This window comes from Pogoniulus pusillus, chromosome 15, assembly GCF_015220805.1.
Source record: "Pogoniulus pusillus isolate bPogPus1 chromosome 15, bPogPus1.pri, whole genome shotgun sequence".
Classification (NCBI taxonomy): Eukaryota; Metazoa; Chordata; class Aves; order Piciformes; family Lybiidae; genus Pogoniulus; species Pogoniulus pusillus.
This window is the reverse complement of record NC_087278.1, coordinates 19,960,786-19,981,110: the sequence shown is the minus strand read 5'-3', so window position 1 is coordinate 19,981,110 and position 20,325 is coordinate 19,960,786. Positions and strand designations below refer to the sequence as shown.

At 49.6% G+C, this 20,325-nt stretch overlaps 1 protein-coding gene across 2 annotated transcripts in view; it reads right to left on the bottom strand.

Moving 5' to 3' along the window:
• LOC135181997 (aldo-keto reductase family 1 member B1-like) overlaps nt 1–20,325 on the bottom strand; it is a 65,072-nt gene that overhangs the window by 38,989 nt on the left and 5,758 nt on the right. The gene's annotated exons all lie outside the window — the stretch shown is intronic.

Below are 20,325 nucleotides of genomic sequence, written 5' to 3'. Positions count from 1 at the left end.
GTTGTAGGTGCTCTGGGATGTGAAATCATAACTGTGGTGCTTTTGAAAGCATGGGCTCCACATCAAGGTTCTGTAAGGTGTTCTCTGCATGGTTGTTCATGGTGCCTGCCTTTTGCTTGCCAAGTTTTATTCACAGTCTTGCAGGATGTCAGGGGATGAAAGGGACCCAAGGAGATCATCGAGTCTAAACCCCCTGCCAGAGCAGGACCACACAATCTAGCACAGAACACAGAGGAACACATCCAGACAGGCCTTGAAAGGCTCCAGAGAAGGAGACTCCACAGCCTCTCTGGGCAGCCTGTGCCAGTGCTCTGGGACCCTTACACACTATCACAGTATCACAGTATCACCAAGGTTGGAAGAGACCTCACAGATCATCAAGTCCAACCCTTTACCACAGAGCTCAAGGCCAGACCATGGCACCAAGTGCCACGTCCAATCCTGCCTTGAACAGCCCCAGGGACGGCGACTCCACCACCTCCCCGGGCAGCCCATTCCAGTGTCCAATGACTCTCTCAGGGAAGAACTTTCTCCTCACCTCCAGCCTAAATCTCCCCTGGCACAGCCTGAGGCTGTGTCCTCTTGTTCTGGTGCTGGCCACCTGAGAGAAGAGAGCAACCTCCTCCTGGCCACAACCACCCCTCAGGTAGTTGTAGACAGCAATAAGGTCACCCCTGAGCCTCCTCTTCTCCAGGCTAACCAATCCCAGCTCCCTCAGCCTCTCCTCGTAGGGCTGTGCTCAAGGCCTCTCCCCAGCCTCGTCGCCCTTCTCTGGACACGCTCAAGCATCTCAATGTCCCTCCTAAACTGGGGGGCCCAGAACTGAACACAGCACTCAAGGTGTGGTCTAACCAGTGCAGAGTACAGGGGCAGAATGACCTCCCTGCTCCTGCTGACCACACCATTCCTGATGCAGGCCAGGATGCCACTGGCTCTCTTGGCCACCTGGGCACACTGCTGGCTCATGTTCAGGCGGGTATCAATCAGTACCCCCAGATCCCTCTCTGTCTGGCTGCTCTCCAGCCACTCCGACCCCAGCCTGTATCTCTGCATGGGGTTGTTGTGGCCAAAGTGCAGCACCCTTCACTTGGAGCTATTGAACCCCATCCCATTGGACTCTGCCCATCTGTGCAGGTGGTCAAGGTCCCGCTGCAGAGCCCTTCTGCCCTCCAACCCAGCCACATCTGCCCCCAGCTTGGTGTCATCTGCAAACTTGCTGATGACTGACTCCATGACCTCATCCAGATCACCAATGAAGATGTTAAAGAGGATGGGGCCCAGCACTGATCCCTGAGGGACACCACTAGTGACAGCCGCCAGCTGGATGTGGCTTACAGTAAAGAAGATCTCCTTGTGTTGAGCTGGAACCTCCTGTGCTGCAGCTTGCATCCACTGCTCCTTGCCCTATTCACCTGTGGAAGGGGCGTTGCTGTGAGTATATACTTTGAAGCATGTATTTCTGGCAAATCATTTCAAAAGGCTGTGGAATTTGTACCTTTAAAGAGGATGTTTTTTAAGCAGTGCTCAGTGAAACATTAGGCCATGACACAAACAGGTCTCAGATGGGTTGCTAAAAGAAGTATGAGTTTGGAGTCTTCCATGAGCTGTGCAAAACAAAACATAGTTTCCTTGGGAACCCACAAGGTGATTTTTTTGAATCAGAGGTTCTTTTATCTCTCATTCTGGTTTTCAGTGCTCACTAAAACGTCTCTACTGTGTCCAGTTCTGGGCTCCTCAATTCCAGAGAGATGTTGAGGTGCTGTAAGGTGTCCAGAGAGGGGCAACAAGGCTGGGGAGGGGCCTGGAGCACAGCCCTGTGAGGAGAGGCTGAGGGAGCTGGGGGTGTGCAGCCTGCAGAAGAGGAGGCTCAGGGCAGACCTCATTGCTGCCTGCAGCTACCTGAAGGGAGGCTGTAGCCAGGTGGGGTTGGGCTCTTCTGCCAGGCAAGCAGCAACAGAAGAAGGGGACACTGCCTCAAGTTGTGCCAGGGGAGGTCTGTGCTGGATGTCAGGAGGAAGTTGTTGGCAGAGAGAGTGATTGGCATTGGAATGGGCTGCCCAGGGAGGTGGTGGAGTTGCCATCCTTGGAGGTGTTGAAGCCAAGCCTGGCTGGGGCACTTAGTGCCATGGTCTGGTTGACTGAGCAGGGCTGGGTGCTAGGTTGGACTGGATGAGCTTGGGGGTCTCTTCCAGCCTGGTTGATTCTATGACTCTATTATTAGAGTCCTTCACAGGCACTAACACAGAAACTCATTGGCAGCCACTCCTGGATTAAGAGATTTATCTCAGGAAACAGCCTGGCTGCCACTGGAGAATGGGTGGTGGAAGGCAGGAATAAAACCAATCAGATATGAATAATGTGGAGGTTTTTTCTGGGTTTACTTTTCTGCATCTGATCTGCTTTCCCAGCCAGGCATTTTCAGAGACTCAAGCAATGGTTGTACAGCCATTTACATAATCAGTGCTGGCATTCAGTCTGCAGTGCTGACAAGCATATGCTCTGGTGGGCTGAGGCTCATTAGGCTTAGCTCTTTCTCCCCCACTGCTGTTACAGAGTTTAAAGACTGAGCTTAGAATCATAGAATCAAGCAGGTTGGAAGAGACCTCCAAGCTCAGCAAATCCAACCTATCCCCCAGCCCTGCCCAATCAACCAGACCATGGCACTAAGTGCCCCAGCCAGGCTTTGCTTGAACACCTCCAGGGATGGTGACTCCACCACCTCCCTGGGCATCTTGGTGGCCTCCTCTGGACTGGCTCCAACACTTCCATGTCCTTCTTGTGTTGGGGGCTCCAGAACTGCACCCAGGACTGCAGGTGGGGTGTGAGGAGAGCAGAGCCAAGGGACAGAATTCCCTCCCTTGCCCTGCTGCCCACACTGCTCTTGCTGCAGCCCAGCACAGGGTTGCTGTCTGGGCTGCACTCACACTGCAGGCTCCTGTTGAGCTTTTTATCAGCCCAGACCCCCAGGTCCTGTTCCTCAGGGCTGCTCTCAGCCATTCCTCACCCAGCCAGTAGATATATATATATATGTATATTTAAACCTTGACAGTTTGCTTCAGTCCTGTAGTCTGACTCTCCTAGGTTTTTTTTGTTGCCTTTTCAGGAAGAGGTAGGGTAAAAGTTCCCTTCAAAAATGTTGATGGTTGGCAACATCTTCAGCCTCTCAGAACTTTTATCAGCCACCCTGATGGAAATATTAGAATGGCATGCAAATGTGAATGAGTTGGCAGAACACCCTGTTGCAGACAGGGGAAGAAAAACTTGCATGTTTAGTGGCATATTTGTACTTTCCAGGGGCCTACTTCTTGGTTAAAAGGGAACACATGGAGCTGTGCTTAGCAAAAATAATGAAGGCTCCTCCAGCTTTCAACCACTCCTTCAGATCCACACACTGAAAACGTTTTGGTTTGTTGTTTTTTTTCCAGGATTCTCTTGTGGCTTTATGCACTGAGAGATGAAATCTTTCAAAGAGCAGAGCATCTGATAAAAGGATCCCAACAATGCACTCTCTGCTAAGAAAATAAGAGCAGTACAGCAGCGGACTCGAATGAGGTTTCGCATCCATTGTTCGCTATCAAATTGATTGACAATTCTTTCCCAACTGTGTAATGCTTTAAAAGAGCTACAGGAATGGTTTGGCCCAAGCTCATTTATGTTGTGAAATAAAGCTTTGTGTGCTCTTATTCAGCGTGGCAAGCACAGAAGCAAAAATACCAGGACTTATCTGATGCTGGCTTTATACAACGTAGCGTTAGTCAACAAGGTTCTACCTGCATTCCTCCTCCAGGTTACTGGGTCAAGTGCTGGAAGTCATTACCATTTCATGGCTGCTTGGTGTGGTGTTTGAAAAGAAGTGGGAAAGCTCAGCTGAGCTCTTGACAGGCCAGCAGAGCTGCACCAGAGATGTCCAGGCTGTTTGGGGCTAAATGAGAACCAACTCAAAAACGCTGAGCAAAAGCCTAGATTTAGGCTGCACTCCAGCAGCGAGTTCCCTTGGTGTTTCCATGGAGCTGAAGGAAGGATCAGTCACAGTTGTGGGTTTGTGTCTGGTGGGGTTTTTTTTCTTTTCAAACACTCTCCTGTGGCCACAGTGTTTCCTGTCTTGCTGGTAGCATGGGGGGAAGAACAATCATTCTGTGGTATTTTGGCACATCTTCCCTGCTTTTTCAACTGGAGCATAGAATGGAGGCAGGAGAGAAAGGCAGATAGATTGAAACAATGATTTTGGCTCCTCTTCTGTTTAAAGCCAAAAGGAGTTTAGGCTTGCAGGAAGTTGTGAAGAGGAGTGGGCTTGAGACAGGTCTGGGGAAAGACTTCTTTGTCTCTCTTGCTTTTTTGATTGTTTGTCTGTTTGTCCTGAGAATTGTTGATTAAAAATATCCACAGACAGAACTCTGGATCAGAGGTGTGCTAGATTGTGTGGTCCTCTAACATCCTGTGAACCTGATGGATGCTCCTGCATGAGGAGAGGCTGAGAGAGCTGGAGGTGTGCAGCCTGCAGCAGAGGAGGCTCAGGGCAGAGCTCATTGCTGTCTAGAGCTACCTGAAGGGAGGCTGTAGCCAGGTGGGGTTGGGCTCTTCTGCCAGGCAAGCAGCAATTGAAGAAGGGGACACAGTCTCAAGTTGTGGCAGGGGAGGTCTAGGCTGGGTGTTAGGAGGAAGTTGTTGGCAGAGAGAGTGATTGGCATTGGAATGGGCTGCCCAGGGAGGTGGTGGAGTCGCTGTGCCTGATGATGTTCAAGCAAGGCCTGGCTGGGGCACTTAGTGCCATGGTCTGGTTGATAGTGCAGGGCTGGGTGCTAGGTTGGACTGGCTGAGCTTGGAGGTCTCTTCCAAGCTGCTTGATTCTATGATTCTAAGTGATGGATGCTCCTGCATGAGCCTTATTCCTGGTTTTGTAGGTGTGCTTTAGCTCTGTAACTGCCAATCAACCTCTCAGATCTGAACATCCCCAGCTGTGGGAGTTCTAGCATACATTCCTAATTTGACTTCAGTTGACAGGTGGATCACAGCAGAAAGGAAAGAGAGACATCTTGAAAGCAGTGACTGTCTTTATGCTTATGCCCAACCTGAAGCATATTGCAAAACACTTCCAGGATTTCCAAACTGTTGACTTCTCTCAAAAAGAAAACAGAAAAGTGGGGGGGGGGGGGGGGGGGAAAGGCTGGCAAAGCACTAAATAAATTAAACTGCATGCTGGAAGTTCATGCAAATAGTCATAACTCTTTTCCCAAAGCTGGTGAACAGCTCTTGAGTGGGAATTGATGCTGCACCAGCCCCTGAGAGGAGATGCATTATTTTAAGCCAGCTATAATCCTGGGTTTCTGCAGCTGATAGCTACACTTACTGGCTGGGGTGGGAGCTGGCTCCTGGCCCTGAAAAGGAAAACAAAAGGTCCTGCATACATTGGTTTTAATGCTGCTGCTGCTGCCTCTCAATTGCATCACAGATTAATGGGACACAATTGTGCAAGTTCTCCTCTTCATGTTGAAACCTTCTGCATCTCACCCGCTCGTACAGACTCCTCCAGCAGGTAAAGAGGACTCCCTCACACTGACTCAGCTCACCCTGGGAGAGATGGTGGAGCCCTGCAGATAAAACCCTCCACAATCTGTTTTCTTTCTGGTCTGTAAGTGGGATCTAAGTCTGTACATCCATAGTTTGATGATCCAAATTCCCCTTCCTCATCTGCATGCATCTCCCTTAGCAAAGGAATGCACTCCTGGAAAGTGTATGGAATCATAGAATCAACCAGGTTGGAAGAGACACCTCCAAGTTCAGCCAGTCCAACCTATTTTCCAGCCCTGTCTAATCAACCAGACCATGGCACTAAGTGCCCCAGCCAGGCTTGGCTTCAACACCTCCAGGCACGGTGACTCCACCACCTCCCTGGGCAGCCCATTCCAATGCCAATCACTCTCTCTGCCAACAACTTCCTCCTAACATCCAGCCTAGACCTCCCCTGGCACAACTTCACACTGTGTCCTCTTCTTCTGTTGCTGCTTGCCTGGCAGAAGAGCCCAACCCCACCTGGCTACAGCCTCCCTTCAGGTAGTTGTAGTCATAGTGCATTTTTTACCTGCAGTAGCTGGCCTGGAATACTTATTTATTTGATTCAATTCAGTCTATTTTCAGTTCCTCAGTGCTCAGGTTGCAGGAGGTTGCAGTTCTTTGGGGCACTTCTTTCCCAATGTCCATGGCACTGTGCAGCAACCCAGGTACTCTGTGTATGTAACTCAGACCAGCACTTCCATCCTGGTGGCAGTGTTTAAGATTACTTTCTTGCTTTCTCCTATTTAGGTCTTTAATTCAGCATTCAATGTGCTCTGGTTTCCTGTCTCTCAAGAAAATCTATTTCCTCCCTTACTTTCCCTGTAAAAGAGTTAAATTTGATCATAGAATTGTCTAGGTTGGGAGGCACCTCGAGGACCATCCAGCTCCAACCCCTGCCGTAGGCAAGGACACCTCCCACTAGAGCAGGTCACTCAAAGTCTCATCCAACCTGGCCTTGAACACCTCCAGGGAGGGAGCAGCCACAACCTCCCTGGGCAACCTGTGCACTGTCTCATCACCCTCAGTGTAAATAACTTCTTCCTCATATCTAGTTTCAATCTCCCCTCTGCCAGTTTAAACCCATTCCTCCTCATCCTGTCATTACAAGACCTTGTCAGTAGTCCCTCCCCAGCCTTTCTGTAACCCCTTCAGATCCTGGAAGGCCACTCCAAGGTCTCCTGGAAGTCTTCTCTTCTCCAGGCTGCAGAGCCCCAGCTCTTGTAGCCTGTCCTCATAGCAGAGCTGCTGCAGCCCTCTGAGAATCTTGGTGGCCCTCCTCACTCCAACAGTTCCATGTCCTTCTTGTGTTGGGGGGTCCAGATCTCCAGGTGGGGTCTGATGAGAGCAGATTAAAGGGGCAGAATCCCCTCCCTTGCCCTGCTGCCCACACTGCCCTTGCTGCAGCCCAGCACAGGGTTGCTGTCTGGGCTGCACTCACACTGCAGGCTCATGTGGAGCTTTTCATCAGCCCAAACCTCCAGGCCCTTTTCCTCAGGGCTGCTCTCAGCCATTCCCCACCCAGCCTGTATCTGGTTGTATTCACCTGAGCATCCTTGGATGCTTGCCTGGCTGCAGGTGTTACTAAATAGCTCTTTGGGTTCTGGAAAAATACGTGGTGATCAGAAACTGTGCAGCTGTGGGGAGAGAAAATGCTGATCTGACCTGAAGCATGGAGACTTTACTGGCTTTAGGCTTGATAAAAGAGCAGAAAGCCTAACAAGAGATGATTTAATAATGTATAACTCTCTTCTATAAATAGCTTGGAGCTGTTCCTGTGCTAAATAGACCTATCAAATCAGATAAAATTAAAAAGCCAACAGTTGGAGGAGGTTTTTTTTTTACTGTGTATTTTAGATTTTTCCATTTTAAGCCATGTCAAAGGGTTTGTGATGTGCTATTGATCCCACCAGGATCATTAACCAGCATAATCATCTCAGAAAATTTAGCTTGCTTTCCTGGCTTTTTAGCTTGGTGTAGAAGTGCCCTGTGGAACTTCATGGTGAATAAAGTATCTTTGTAAGGTGTTTTTTTAGTGCTTTTGGTTGTTTAGTTGTTCCCCTTCTCCTTCCTGCTCTAAGTTCAAGGGATAGTCAGTGTTTGTCTCTGTCAACCTCAGGAGGTTCAACAAGACCTCAAGTGCAAGGTCCTGCAGCTGAGTCAAGGCAATGCCAAGCACTAATCCAGGCTGGGCAGTGCCAGGCTGGAGAGCAGCCCTGAAGAAAGGGACCTAGGGGTGCTGCTGGATGAGAAGCTCAACAGGAGCCAGCAGTGTGCACTTGCAACCCAGAAAGCCAACCAGATGCAAAAAGGCTACAAGAGTTAGAATCACAGAATCAACCAGGCTGGAAGAGACCTCCAAGCTCAGCCAGTCCAACCTAGCACCCAGCCCTGGCCAAGCAACCAGACCATGGCAACCAAGAGTTGGGGCTCTGCAGTCTGGAGAAGGAAAGGCTTTGAGGAGACCTTAGAGCGGCCTTGCAGTATCTGAAAGGGGCTACAGGAAGGCTGGGGAGGGACTATTGACAAGGTCTGGTAATGACAGGATGAGGAGGAATGGGTTTAAACTGGCAGAGGGGAGATTGAAAGTGGATGTTAGGAAAGGGTTCTTTGCAGTGAGAGTGGTGAGACACTGGCACAGGTTGCCCAGGGAGGTTGGGGAGCACAGAATCACCCAATGTGATCTTTGATCACATTGGGTGATTCTGTGCTCCACAACCTCCCTGGAGTTGTTCAAGACCAGGTTGGATGAGGCTTTGAGCAACCTGTTGTAGTAGGAGGTGTCCCTGCCTATAGCAGGGGATTGGAACTGGCTGAGCTTTGAGCTCCCTTCCAACTTAAACCATTCAATGATGCTGTGATTCTTTATGAGCTGAATTTCTCCTACCAGTCCCAATGCTTGTGTCTGCCCTGCAGAAATACAACCTAACAAATTGAGTCACTTGCTAGTGAAAGTGTGCCCAGTGCTAATAGCTTCTTACTTTCTTCTTGGCAGCCTATTAAGCATTAAGACTGGATGAGGCACTTAGTGCCATGGGCTAGTTGACTGGATAGGGCTGGGTGCTAGGTTGGACTGGATGATCTTGGAGGTCTCTTCCAACCTGGTTGATTCTATGATTCAGAGGGAATCCATGGAATCTGTTTGGATGCCCTAAAAGGCTAAATTTAAAGTTTAATAAAGCCTCTTGCTAGACTTTAAAGTCCTACTGATTTGAAGTGCAACTAATTATTGCTCAGGTATGGTTTTTAGTCATATTAATATAGGTGGATGCTTGGTGCAGATGATTCTGGATTTGAGCACTTGTTAAATATCCTCATTATTAATTGCCTGGGTTGGTTTGTGGGGAGGGTTTTATGGTTTGTTGTATTTATTCATTTGCAGAGAGGGATTAAATAGAACACAGGCAAAATCAGGGGGAGAAATGAGATCAGCAAATGTTTGTGAGGCTTTAAGCTACAGTGTCAGAAACTGAGCAGTGCTGTGTTCAGAGACACAAAAAAGACTGAATGGTTTTTCCTTGGTTAATCCAAGAAGTGGCTCACACCTAAGGAAACAAAGGTGTAAAGCATAATCATCCTTTGACCTGCATGCACAGGACAATTGTGGGTATGTATGGGTCAAGAACTGCCTGGAGGGCCAAGCTCAGAGAGTGGTGGTGAATAGTGCCACATGCAGCTGGCAGCTGGCACTGGTAGTGTTCCCCAGGGATCAGTGCTGGAGCCAGTCCTCATCCATTTCTTTACTGATGGTCTAGACCAGCAGATTGAATCAAGCAACAGTAAGTCTGCAGATGACACCAAGCTATCAGAGATGATGAAGAGAATGGAACATCTCTGCTATGACAGCCTGAGGGAGCTGGGGCTGTGCTGCTGGGAGAAGAGGAGACCAAGAGGTGACCTCAGCAATGGTTATCAATATGTGCAGGTGAGTGCCAGGAGGCTGCAGCCAGGCTCTGCTGGGTGATGCCCAGTGCCAGCACAAGGGGCACTGGGTGGAAGTGGAGGCACAGGAAGATTCACTTGAACAGGAGGAGGATTTTTTTCCCTGTGAGGGTGACAGAGCACTGGAACAGGCTGCCCAGGGCGATTGTGGAGTCTCCCTCTCTGCAGATATTCCAAACCCCCCTGTGTGATCTGGTACAGGAGATCCTGCTGTGGCAGGGCAGTTGGACTGGCTGAGCTTTGGAGGTCCCTTCCAGCCCCTGGCATTCTGTGATTCTGTGACAAGGGATGAAGCAAGCCCAAAAGCAGCACAAGTAACTCACTGGTGAGGTCTGTTATGCACATGTGTAGAGCTGGGCAGTAAAGCACAGCTAACCCTCCTGCCTTCCAAAACTGCATGCCCAGAAGCTGGGGGAGGTCTGCCTGGAAAAGCTGCAGGTTCAGTTTCTGGAGACAACAGGTAGCTGCTGCTGGCTTCTGGTTTGTCAGGCTGGGCCAGGAGCAGTTTGTGCTGCTGAGCTGCACTCGGTGGCATTGGTGTGGTGTCAGCTTCCCAGTAGAATTGTGCTCCTTCCAGCCTGGCCAGCAGCTCTTATTACACTTTGTTTTAAGGGTCTTCTAATCATAGGCATGATTATTTCTCTCTCCAGAGCACAGCTGGCTGCTGTTTATTCAATGAATTATGATAAAGGAAGAGTTATATGACATTTGGTTTTGAGAAGCAAAGCTGGTAAACTATTGCAGCCTGTTTAATCACTAACAGCTGGATGTCTCTAACTACAGAAGTTAGGAGGAAATGAGTATTTATCCTTTAATATTAAGCTTTCCTGTTGTAGTTTGACTCTAAGAAAGGCCTTTCAGAGCCCAAACCTTAATTGTTCTCCTGCCATTTAAGTGCTAAAATATTACACTCAAACTCCCCCCCACACACACACACAGAAAAGATCATTCCTAAAAACATAATTTGGGTTCCATGCACTGTGGAAGGAACTCCATTTAAACAGTGCCTTTTGCTGAAGTCTTCAGACCCTGTTTATTGAGTGAACAAAGGCCTGAGGTACACTACACTACCTGTGTGGCTGGAGAATATTGCAAGGCCATTTCTAGAGCTAGAGGGGTTGGCAAATGTCACAGTGAAAAGGTGAAGTGTTGAGATGATCACTGCTCAGTCGTCTGGCTAACAGAGTGGAGTGGAAGAGAGGAGAGTGGAGTGGAGTGGAGGAGAGGAGAGTGGAGTGGAATCAAGCAGGCTGGAAGATACCCCCCAGCTCATCCAGTCCAACCTATCACCCAGCCCTAGCCAATCAATTAGACCATGGCACTAAGTGCCTCACCCCCCACACTCTTATGAAATCACCCAGATTAGACTCAGCTGGCTGGAAATCAAGGAATGAAGCTTTACATTCACAGCTCAGCACAATAGACAAGCAAAGAGTTAGAGTGTATTACAAACACAGTTGTAGACAAGTTAAAGGTAATAGAGAAACACAACAGCCCTGCCAGAAACCAGAGTCCCCAGGAGGGGCTCCCAACCACCCTTCCACCTTCTTCCCACCCCTCTACCTTGTCCCAGAATCTGCCTTATGTGTGAGGTGATCTGGGAGGATGAGCAAGGGGGTTAGAAGCAGAATGATTAGTTGGGTTACACAGATCCAAGCAGAACAGCAGAAGCCCAGGGAGAAAACGCAGACACTGACTCAGACAGACACTGTATTCGAATCATAGAATGGTTTGGGTTGGAAGGGACCTCGAAGCTCAGCCAGTTCTAACCCCCTGCCATAGGCAGGGACACCTCCCACTAGAACAGGTCACTCAAGGACTCATCCGACCTGGCCTTGAGCACCTCCCTGGGCAACCTGTGCCAGTGTCTCACCACCCTCACTGCAAACAACTTCTTCCTAACTTCCAACTTGAATCTCCCCTCTGCCAGTTCAAACCCATTCCTCCTCATCCTCTCATTACCAGACCTTGTCAATAGTCCCTCCCCAGCCTTCCTGCAGCCCCCTTCAGACACTGGAAAGCCACTCCAAGGTCTCCTAGAAGCCTTCTCTTCTCCAGGCTGCAGAGCCCCAGCTCTTGTAGGCTGTCCTCAGAGCAGAGCTGCTGCAGCCCTCCCGTGTGAGCAGACACAAGCAGGTGGCAGCTGAGCGCTTCTCGGTGTCACAAGGTGGCAGTGCAGCTTGTGCGAACGCAGCTCTGTGCGACAGCTGAGGGCAGATGTTCCCAGTGTCTGAGTGACTCTTCACAACCAGATTTGAGAACTCCCTATAGAATCATAGAATCAAGCAGGTTGGAAGAGACTTGCAAGCTCATCCAGTCCAACCTGCAGTCCTGTGTGTGGCTCTGGAGCCCCCAGCACAAGCAGGACATGGAACTGTTAGAGCCAGTCCAGAGGAGGCCACCAAGATGCTGAGAGGGCTGCAGCAGCTCTGTTGTGAGGACAGGCTGAGAGAGTTGGGGCTGTGCAGCCTGGAGAAGAGAAGGCCTGGAGGAGACCTTGGAGTGGCCTTCCAGGATCTGAAGGGGGCTACAGGAAGTCTGGGGAGGGACTACCGATAAGGTCTTATAATTATGACAGGACAAGGAGGAATGGGTTTAAACTGGCAGAGGGGATATTGAAACTAGATGTTAGGAAAAAGTTGTTTACAGTGAGGATGGTGAGACACTGGCACAGGTTGCCCAGAGAGGTTGTGATTGGCATTGGAATGGGCTGCCCAGGGAGGTGGTGGAGTTGCCATCCTTGGAGGTGTTGAAGCCAAGCCTGGCTGGGGCACTTAGTGCCATGGTCTGGTTGATTGGCCAGGGCTGGGTGCTAGATTGGGCTGGCAGAGCTTGGAGGTCTCTTCCAACCTGCTTGATTCTATGAAATGCAATGAAATCAAACTGATATTGATTAGTAACTGAAGCTCCTTCTACCCCAATATGAGGATCAGAATGGCAATTATCTGCTTGGAAAATGTCTTTCACACTCAACTCCTCATTTTATAGTCCAACTCTAAATCAAGACCAGGCAAAGGTTGCAAGAAGTCCCTGGAAGTGTTCAGGAAGAGACTGGCTGGGGCACTTAGTGCCATGGTCTGGTTGATTGGACAAGGCTGGGTGCTAGGTTGGACTGGCTGAGCTTGGAGGTCTCTTCCACCCTGGTTGAGTCTGTGATTGTTAGCACTGGTTTAGGCAACACAAGTACACCTGAGCAGTGCAGAGTAATGCTTGCCCAGGTGAATAAGTCACAGCATGAACTGTAGGAACTATTCTTATGTAAGTCCATTCCTTAAAAACAGGGGCAGTAGGCTGTGTTTTACAGGTATGTTGAAGACAGGGAAAACAAAGCAACACACAAGCAAGGAAAGCCCAGCAGAGATGTATTGGCAGTGGAAAATCTGGTCAGTGCCACCCCAAAGTAAGCACTAAGTCCTTACAGCTATTTCACTGGTCAGAGTTGTCAGCTTAGTGCATCTTTGTGTCAGTGGCATCCTGGGGTACATCAGAAAAAGTGTGGCCAGCAGGCCTAGGGAGGGTCTTTCCCCCTCTACTCTGCCCTGGTGAGACCACATCTGGAATTTTGTGTCAAATTTTGGGCTCCTCAGTTCAAGAGACAGGGACCTGCTGGAGAGAGTCCAGCAGAGAGCCACAAGGATGAGCATCTGCCCTGTTGAGAGGACTGAGAAACCTGGGGCTGTTTAGTCTGGAGAAGAGAAGGCTGAGATGAGATCTGATCAATGTCTATCGATATCTGAGGGGTGGGTGTCAATTGGCTGGGGCAAGCTCTTCTCAGTGGTCAGCAGCAATAAGCCAAGGAGCAATGGATACAAACTGGAACATAGAAGGTTTCAGCTCTATATGAAGATTTACAGTGAGGGTGACAGAGCCCTGGAACAGGCTGCCCAGAGAGGTTGTGGAGTCTCCTTCTCTGGAGGCTTTCAAACCCCTGCTGGATGCATTCCTGTGTGAACTACCCTGAGTGATCCTGCTTTGTAAAGGGGATTGGACTCGATGAGGTCTGGAGGTCCCTTCCAATCTCTAAGGTTCTGTGATTCCTTTCTGTGGGGCTGAGAGAGCATCTTGAAGTGGTGTTAAAATGTTGGGCTTTAGCATGATAGAATCTTAGAATAGTATCAGTTAGAAAGATGCTCTGGTCCAAGCATTTTCTAACTGCCAAGCCTGGTGCTAAATTATCTCTCTTAGCACCACAGCTATCTGACTGCTAAGCACCTCAAGGGATGGTGACTCAGCTCCCTCTCTGGGGAGTCTGTTCCAGTGCTTGATAACCTTTTCAGTGAAGTTTCTTCTGATACCCAATCTAAACCTTCCCTGCTGCACCTTGAGGCCATTTCCACCAAGTGCCTGATTCTAGGCAGGAGAGACAAACAGCCTCCTCAATACCACCTCCTTTCAGTGATGAAGTCTTTGCTGAGTCTTCTCCAGGCTAAACAACCCAAGTTCCCTCAGCTGCTTCTCCTAAGAGCTATTCTGCAGACCTTTCACCAGCTTCACTGCCCTTCTCTGGACGCATTCCAGCACCACAATATCTTTCTTGTAGCAAGAGGCTGAAAAACTGAACACAATCCTCAAGGTGTGGCCTGACCAGTGCTCAGGACAGGGAACAATCAGGTCTCTCTTTCTGCTGGCCACCCAGTTCTGGATACAGAGATGGTTAGAATCATAGGATCACAGAGTTAACCAGGTTGGAAACTCTAGGATCATCGAATCCAACCATCACCTAACCCTTCTAATTAACCAAACCATGGCACTAAATGTCTCATCCAGTCTCCTTTTAAACACCTCCAGGGATGGGAACTCCATCACCTGAGCAGCCCATTCCAATGCCAATCACTCTCTATGACAACAACTTCCTCCTAACATCCAGCCTAGACCTCCCCTGGCACAGCTTCACACTGTGTCCCCTTCTTCTGTTGCTGCTTGCCTGGCAGCAGAGCCCAACCCCACCTGGCTACAGCCTCCCTTCAGGAAGTTGTAGACAGCAATGAGGTCTGCCCTGAGCCTCCTCTTCTGCAGGCTAAACATCCCCTCTCACCTTTCTCCTCTCCCCTGCCTCTCTGTTGTGTCACAGATGTTGCATGGCAGAACTTGCTTGCAATCTGGAGAAATATCCTTGTGGATGCTTCTGCCTCTTTGCCAATTTGTGGCATTTACAGTGTTAGAAGAGTCGCACTTCTGGGTGCATATTGACATTTAGTTAGCCTAATGAATATGTGTTGGCTAGATCTAAAAGCCAGCTTCTTAAGGTAGTACATGGGTAATTGATCATGTAATGCATCTTTCCTGCCAGATTACTTGTTATTTGTAATCCAAAATAGTAATGATTTACAAACTACTCCCAAATGGGTGAGCTAAGTGTGTGGTTAGCTACTGTAGTGTAAGAGGGTAACAAGTGCAATTAATTACATCAAGCAAGAACGTGTTAGAGAAGCCTTTTAAGTCACCACAGATCACACTGTGGTCACCCAGGGTCTGTTGTATGGATGTCCCCTTCACACTTTCCCTACTCAGAGGTGATTTGCACACAGGATCCCAAGTCAAGAAGCTTTAGAAGGGCTCAGCGCTAACAAATAACTCTGTTTAAAGAGCACTAAGTAAAGCTTGGCCACCAACTGTGGCTGTTTGCTGCACACCCAGTTGAGCTCATCAGTTCAACATGTGTCCAAGCTCTTTTCACTAAATAAGGGCAAAATTCTCCACTCTGTTGAGCACTGTCCTGACATCAGTGGGAGACCTCCGTATGATGCAGCTGTAGGCTGCACGACTGACACCGAGCTGCTTGAGATGGACACTCATACAAAGGGGAAGCCTCTTGTTCCCCAGAGGCAGAGTGTGTTTGCCTGCCATGCACAACAGATCAGGCAACAGCCTGGCCATAGTACAAGGGACAGGAAAGTGGAAAGTAATAGCAAAGAACAAGTTGGATGGCACAGGCTAAATGCCTGCTGAACACCTTTTCATAGGATGTCAGGGGTTGGAAGGAACCCAAAGAGATCACTGAGCCCAAGTTCCCTGCCAGAGTAGGACCATATACTCTAGCTCAGGGCACAGAGGAATGCAACCAGCTTTTCATAGAATCACCCAGGCTGGAAGAGACCTCCAAGCTCAGCCAGCCCAACCTAGCACCCAGCCCTGGCCAATCAACCAGACCATGGCACTAAGTGCCCCAGCCAGGCTTGGCTTCAACACCTCCAGGCACAGAGACTCCACCACCTCCCTGGGCAGCCCATTCCAATGCCAGTCTCTCTCTGACAACAACTTCCTCAGAACATCCAGCCTAGACCTCCCCTGACACAACTTCACACTGTGTCCCCTTCTTCTCTTGCTGCTTGCCTGGCAGAAGAGACCTACCCCACCTGGCTACAGCCTCCCTTCAGGTAGCTGCAGACAGCAATGAGCTCTGCCCTGAGCCTCCTCTGCTGCAGGCTGCACACCCCCAGCTCCCTCAGCCTCTCCTCACAGGGCTGTGACACTCCAGGCCCCTCCCCAGCCTTGCTGCCCTTCTCTGGACACCTTCCAGCACCTCAACATCTCTCTTGAATTGAGGAGCCCAGAACTGGACACAGCACTCAAGGTGTGGCCTGAGCAGTGCTGAGCACAGGGGCAGGTTTTTCTGGAGTTGCAAATGGAAAAAGAACCCAACCAAACAATGCCTCTGGAGGGTCAGGCTATTTCAGCAGAACAAAGTGGAATGCTGCTCTTGAGGGGTCAGATCACTTAGAAAATGACTGATGCTGACAGGGGTTGAGGACATCAGTGTGTTGATTACTTTAGTCCACACCAACAAGCTTGTCCCATGCATGCTTCCATTAGCATTGCAGAGTGACCAAGTAATTCCATTCAAGTAAGCACTCAGAAGTCTTGTTGATTGTCTTAACTAGAGATGCAACTGCAAATCCAGGCTGGAAATCTCCAAGGGATATGCTTTTTATTAAATATCTAATATTTTCCTTTTCTAGTCAGGCTGGAAAGTTGTGAGTATCCTGCCTTTGCTCCTTGTCCCAGCCCAAGCCAGGAAATGAGAAGCATGTGAAAATGAAAGGGGTGTGTGAAAGAATAACAAAATACCTCTTACCAAACCCCAGAAATGTTTAATCTTGGATTTCATGAGAGGGAAGAGAAAATGGATTGCTCAGTACCCAATATAACTGCTGAGGTGGAGCCAGTCCTAGGCTACCCCAAGCAGTGCTACAGCCTGGGGACAGAGTGGCTGAGAGCAGCCAGGCAGAGAAGGATCTAGGAGGGCTGGTAGAGAGTAGCTGAGGATGAGGCAGCAGTGTGCCCAGGTGGGCAGCAGAGCCAGTGGCATCCTGGGCTGGCTCAGGAGCAGTGTGGGCAGCAGGACAAGGGAGGTTCTTCTGCCCCTGTGCTCAGCACTGCTCAGGCCACTCCTTGAGTGCTGTGTCCAGTTCTGGGCTCTTCAATTCAAAAGAGATGTTGAGGTGCTGGAAGGTATTGAAAGAAGGGCAGCAAGGTTGGGAGGGGCCTGGAGCACAGCCCTGAGGAGAGGCTGAGGGAGCTGGGGGTGTGCAGCCTGCAGCAGAGGAGGCTCAGGGCAGAGCTCATTGCTGCCTGCAACTCCCTGAAGGGAGGCTGTAGCCAGGTGGGGTTGGGCTCTTCTGCCAGGCAAGCAGCAAGAGAAGAAGGGGCCACAGTGTGAAGTTGTGCCAGGGGAGGTCTAGGCTGGATGTTCTGAGGAAGTTGTTGTCAGAGAGAGTGATTGGCATTGGAATGGGCTGCCCAGGGAGGTGGTGGAGTCACTGTGCCTGGAGGTGTTGAAGCAAAGCCTGGCTGGGGCACTTAGTGCCATGGTCTGGTTGCTTGGCCAGGGCTGGGTGCTAGGTTAGAGTGGCTGAGCTTGGAGGTCTTTTCCAAGCTGGTTGATTCTATGAAATGAAATGCAATGAAATCAAACTGATACTGATTAGTAACTGAAGTTATTGAATTAAATGCAGAGCTGGACTTGGAGTAAGTAGGAGGCTTGTTTGGTATTCTGCCAGCATCACAGGACATTAGGGGTTGGAAGGGACCCAAGGAGATCGAGTCCAAACCCCTGCCAGAGCAGGACCACACAATCTAGCACAGAGTACAACTGCCAGGCTGCATTTTTTCAGCCCTATCAAGAGGCAAATGCCTTGATAAGGCTTTTGTCTTTAAGAGGCTTTGTGCCAGAGAATGGAGTTGTATTGATTTCTGCCCAGTCAGCCAAGATCTGGTCAGTTGAGGGAAGAAATCCAGCTGCCCTGCACAAGGGCTAGATTTTGACTTGCTTTGTAAAGCCTGGCTTGCTGCTTTGCACCTTCTACAGTGCTTGGCTTTTCTGTCCACAGTTTCTGAGAATGCCTCTGTTTGGGCTGCAGTGTGTACATAGCATGCACCAAGGCACTGTGTGCTATTCCAATCCCTAGATAGCACAACTGCCACAGGGATGATATGGTTGATGCTAAGTAATGCCAGGCAGAGTGACTTTCTGAATCTATAAACAGACCTAATGAAACTCTAAACCAAGAAAATATGGGGAGGAAATCATGTGAAGCTGCCAGCCTTTTATATTTTTCAGGTGGGGTTGTGAGAGAAAATAGACAGCACTCAACAAATATTCCCATACATAGAATCAAGCAGGTTGGAAGAAACCTCCAAGCTCAGCCACTCTAACCTAGCACCCAGCCCTGAGAGTGTACCTCTACAGCAGGGTAAGCCTTACCCAAGGATCTCAGTGGTGTGTGCTACCTGTCCCTTCCATGCATCCACCTAGACCACAGTACCACAGAATCAAGCAGGTTGGGAGAGGCCTCCAAGCTCAGCCAGCCCAACCTAGCACCCAGCCCTGGCCAGTCAACCAGACCATGGCACTCAGTGCCCCAGCAAGGCTTTGCTTCAACACCTCCAGGCACAGTGACTCCTCCACCTCCCTGGGCAGCCCATTCCAATGCCAATCACTCTCTCTGACAACAACTTCCTCAGAACATCCAGCCTAGACCTCCCCTGGCACAACTTCACACTGTGGCCCCTTCTTCTCTTGCTGCTTGCCTGGCAGAAGAGCCCAACCCCACCTGGCTACAGCCTCCCTTCAGGGAGTTGCAAGCAGCAATGAGGTCTGCCCTGAGCCTCCTCTTCTGCAGGCTGCACACCCCCAGCTCCCTCAGCCTCTCCTCACAGGGCTGTGCTCCAGGCCCTTCACCAGCCTTGCTGCCCTTCTCTGGACACCTTTCAGTCCCTCAGCATCTCTCTTGAATGGAGGAGCCCAGAACTGGACACAGCACTCAAGCTGTGGCCTGAGCAGTGCTGAGCACAGGGGCAGAAGAACCTCCCTTGTCCTGCTGCCCACACTGCTCCTGAGCCAGCCCAGGATGCCACTGGCTCTGCTGCACACCTGGGCACACAAATCATACATAGTTTTAGACTCTGTATTCTTAAGCTACCCCTAAGATTCTTGGGCTGCATCATGCTTGGAGTTAGACCTGAAAGCAGCCCAGATTGGCTCATACCCTCCTGTGGAAGGGAAGATGCAGGTACAGGAGGTAAACCAGCATGCAAACATCCACTCCTGCACACACATTTCACATGTAACAGTATGAGTAACACTTGTGGGGCCTGATTTGTAAGCCAAGAGCTCTGCTTCCCAGAAATACTGTGCCATGACTATGGTGATGAAACAAACAAGATTACCTCACTGGCCTAGTTTCTTGTACCCACAGCATATATTGTGAGGCTTCTTTCTGCAGCAGAGAGTTAGTCCCCAGCTATTTGTGGTCTTTGGAAAGGGGAAATTGTATGTTAGATGTTGTGTTGCTTTGTATTGTTTTTGTATTAAAGCCAAACGTGGCCAAGATAATAATTCAATCAGATCTGCATAACTCAAGCAAAAGGATGAGACCACAAATAGCTCTATCAGCCTTGGAGATGCTGGTTGAGTTATATGTTAGAGTGAAGTCCAGAGAGAATCATAGGTTTTGGAAAGGGCTTTCCATCTGGAGGGGCAGCACAGACAGAACATGTCAGGAGGGAAGAGGCTCAACTACTGGTTTACACTTTGCAGCTTCTAAACTTTGGAATATACTTAAGTGCAGAGAGACAATTGGTTGTTGTATAAATGAGCTATGGGCTCCAGAACTGCACCCAGGACAGCAGGTGGGATCTGAGGGGAGCAGAGCCAAGGGACAGAATCCCCTCCCTTGCCCTACTGCCCACACTGCTCTTGCTGCAGCCCAGCACAGGGCTGCTGTCTGGGCTGCACTCACACTGCAGGCTCATGTGGAGCTTTTCATCAGCCCAGACCCCCAAGTCAAACAGAAGCTTTTAGAAAGCCTTGAAGAGGCCTTAATAATCACCCTGGCAATCTTATTGTGCAACCTCATGCCCACTTATGTTATCCTTCTCTCTTTCCCTGTGGTCACAAGAGTTAAAGCCTGAGATGCTGACAGATTCCAGAATTCCAACTAGAGCTCTGCTTTCTGCTGCTCCTCACTAGAGAGAAGATGGAGTTATGCCTAAGATTAAGGATGCTCATCCCACTGTCAAACTCCCTCTGTAGTTCCATCTCTCCCCTACTCATATGCAGTCCTGGGGAAGGGAGCAGCAAGAAGAAATTCCATCTCTTATCAGAGTTGCAGTTTCCTGCTCTCACCTTCCTTTGCTCAGTGTTACTTCACTGAATGGCATTTTGCTTTGTTGCTTGATGTAAGCAGAAAGCTTTTGGAACCCTGAGGTGCCTGGAGAAAGACAGAGCAGCCTTAGGGAAGGAAGATGAGTTTAAGGTCTCTAGTGCTGTGCATGCTGATGATATGTCCTACCCCCCGTTGTGGTATGAGTTCCATGAAGTCCTCCTACCTT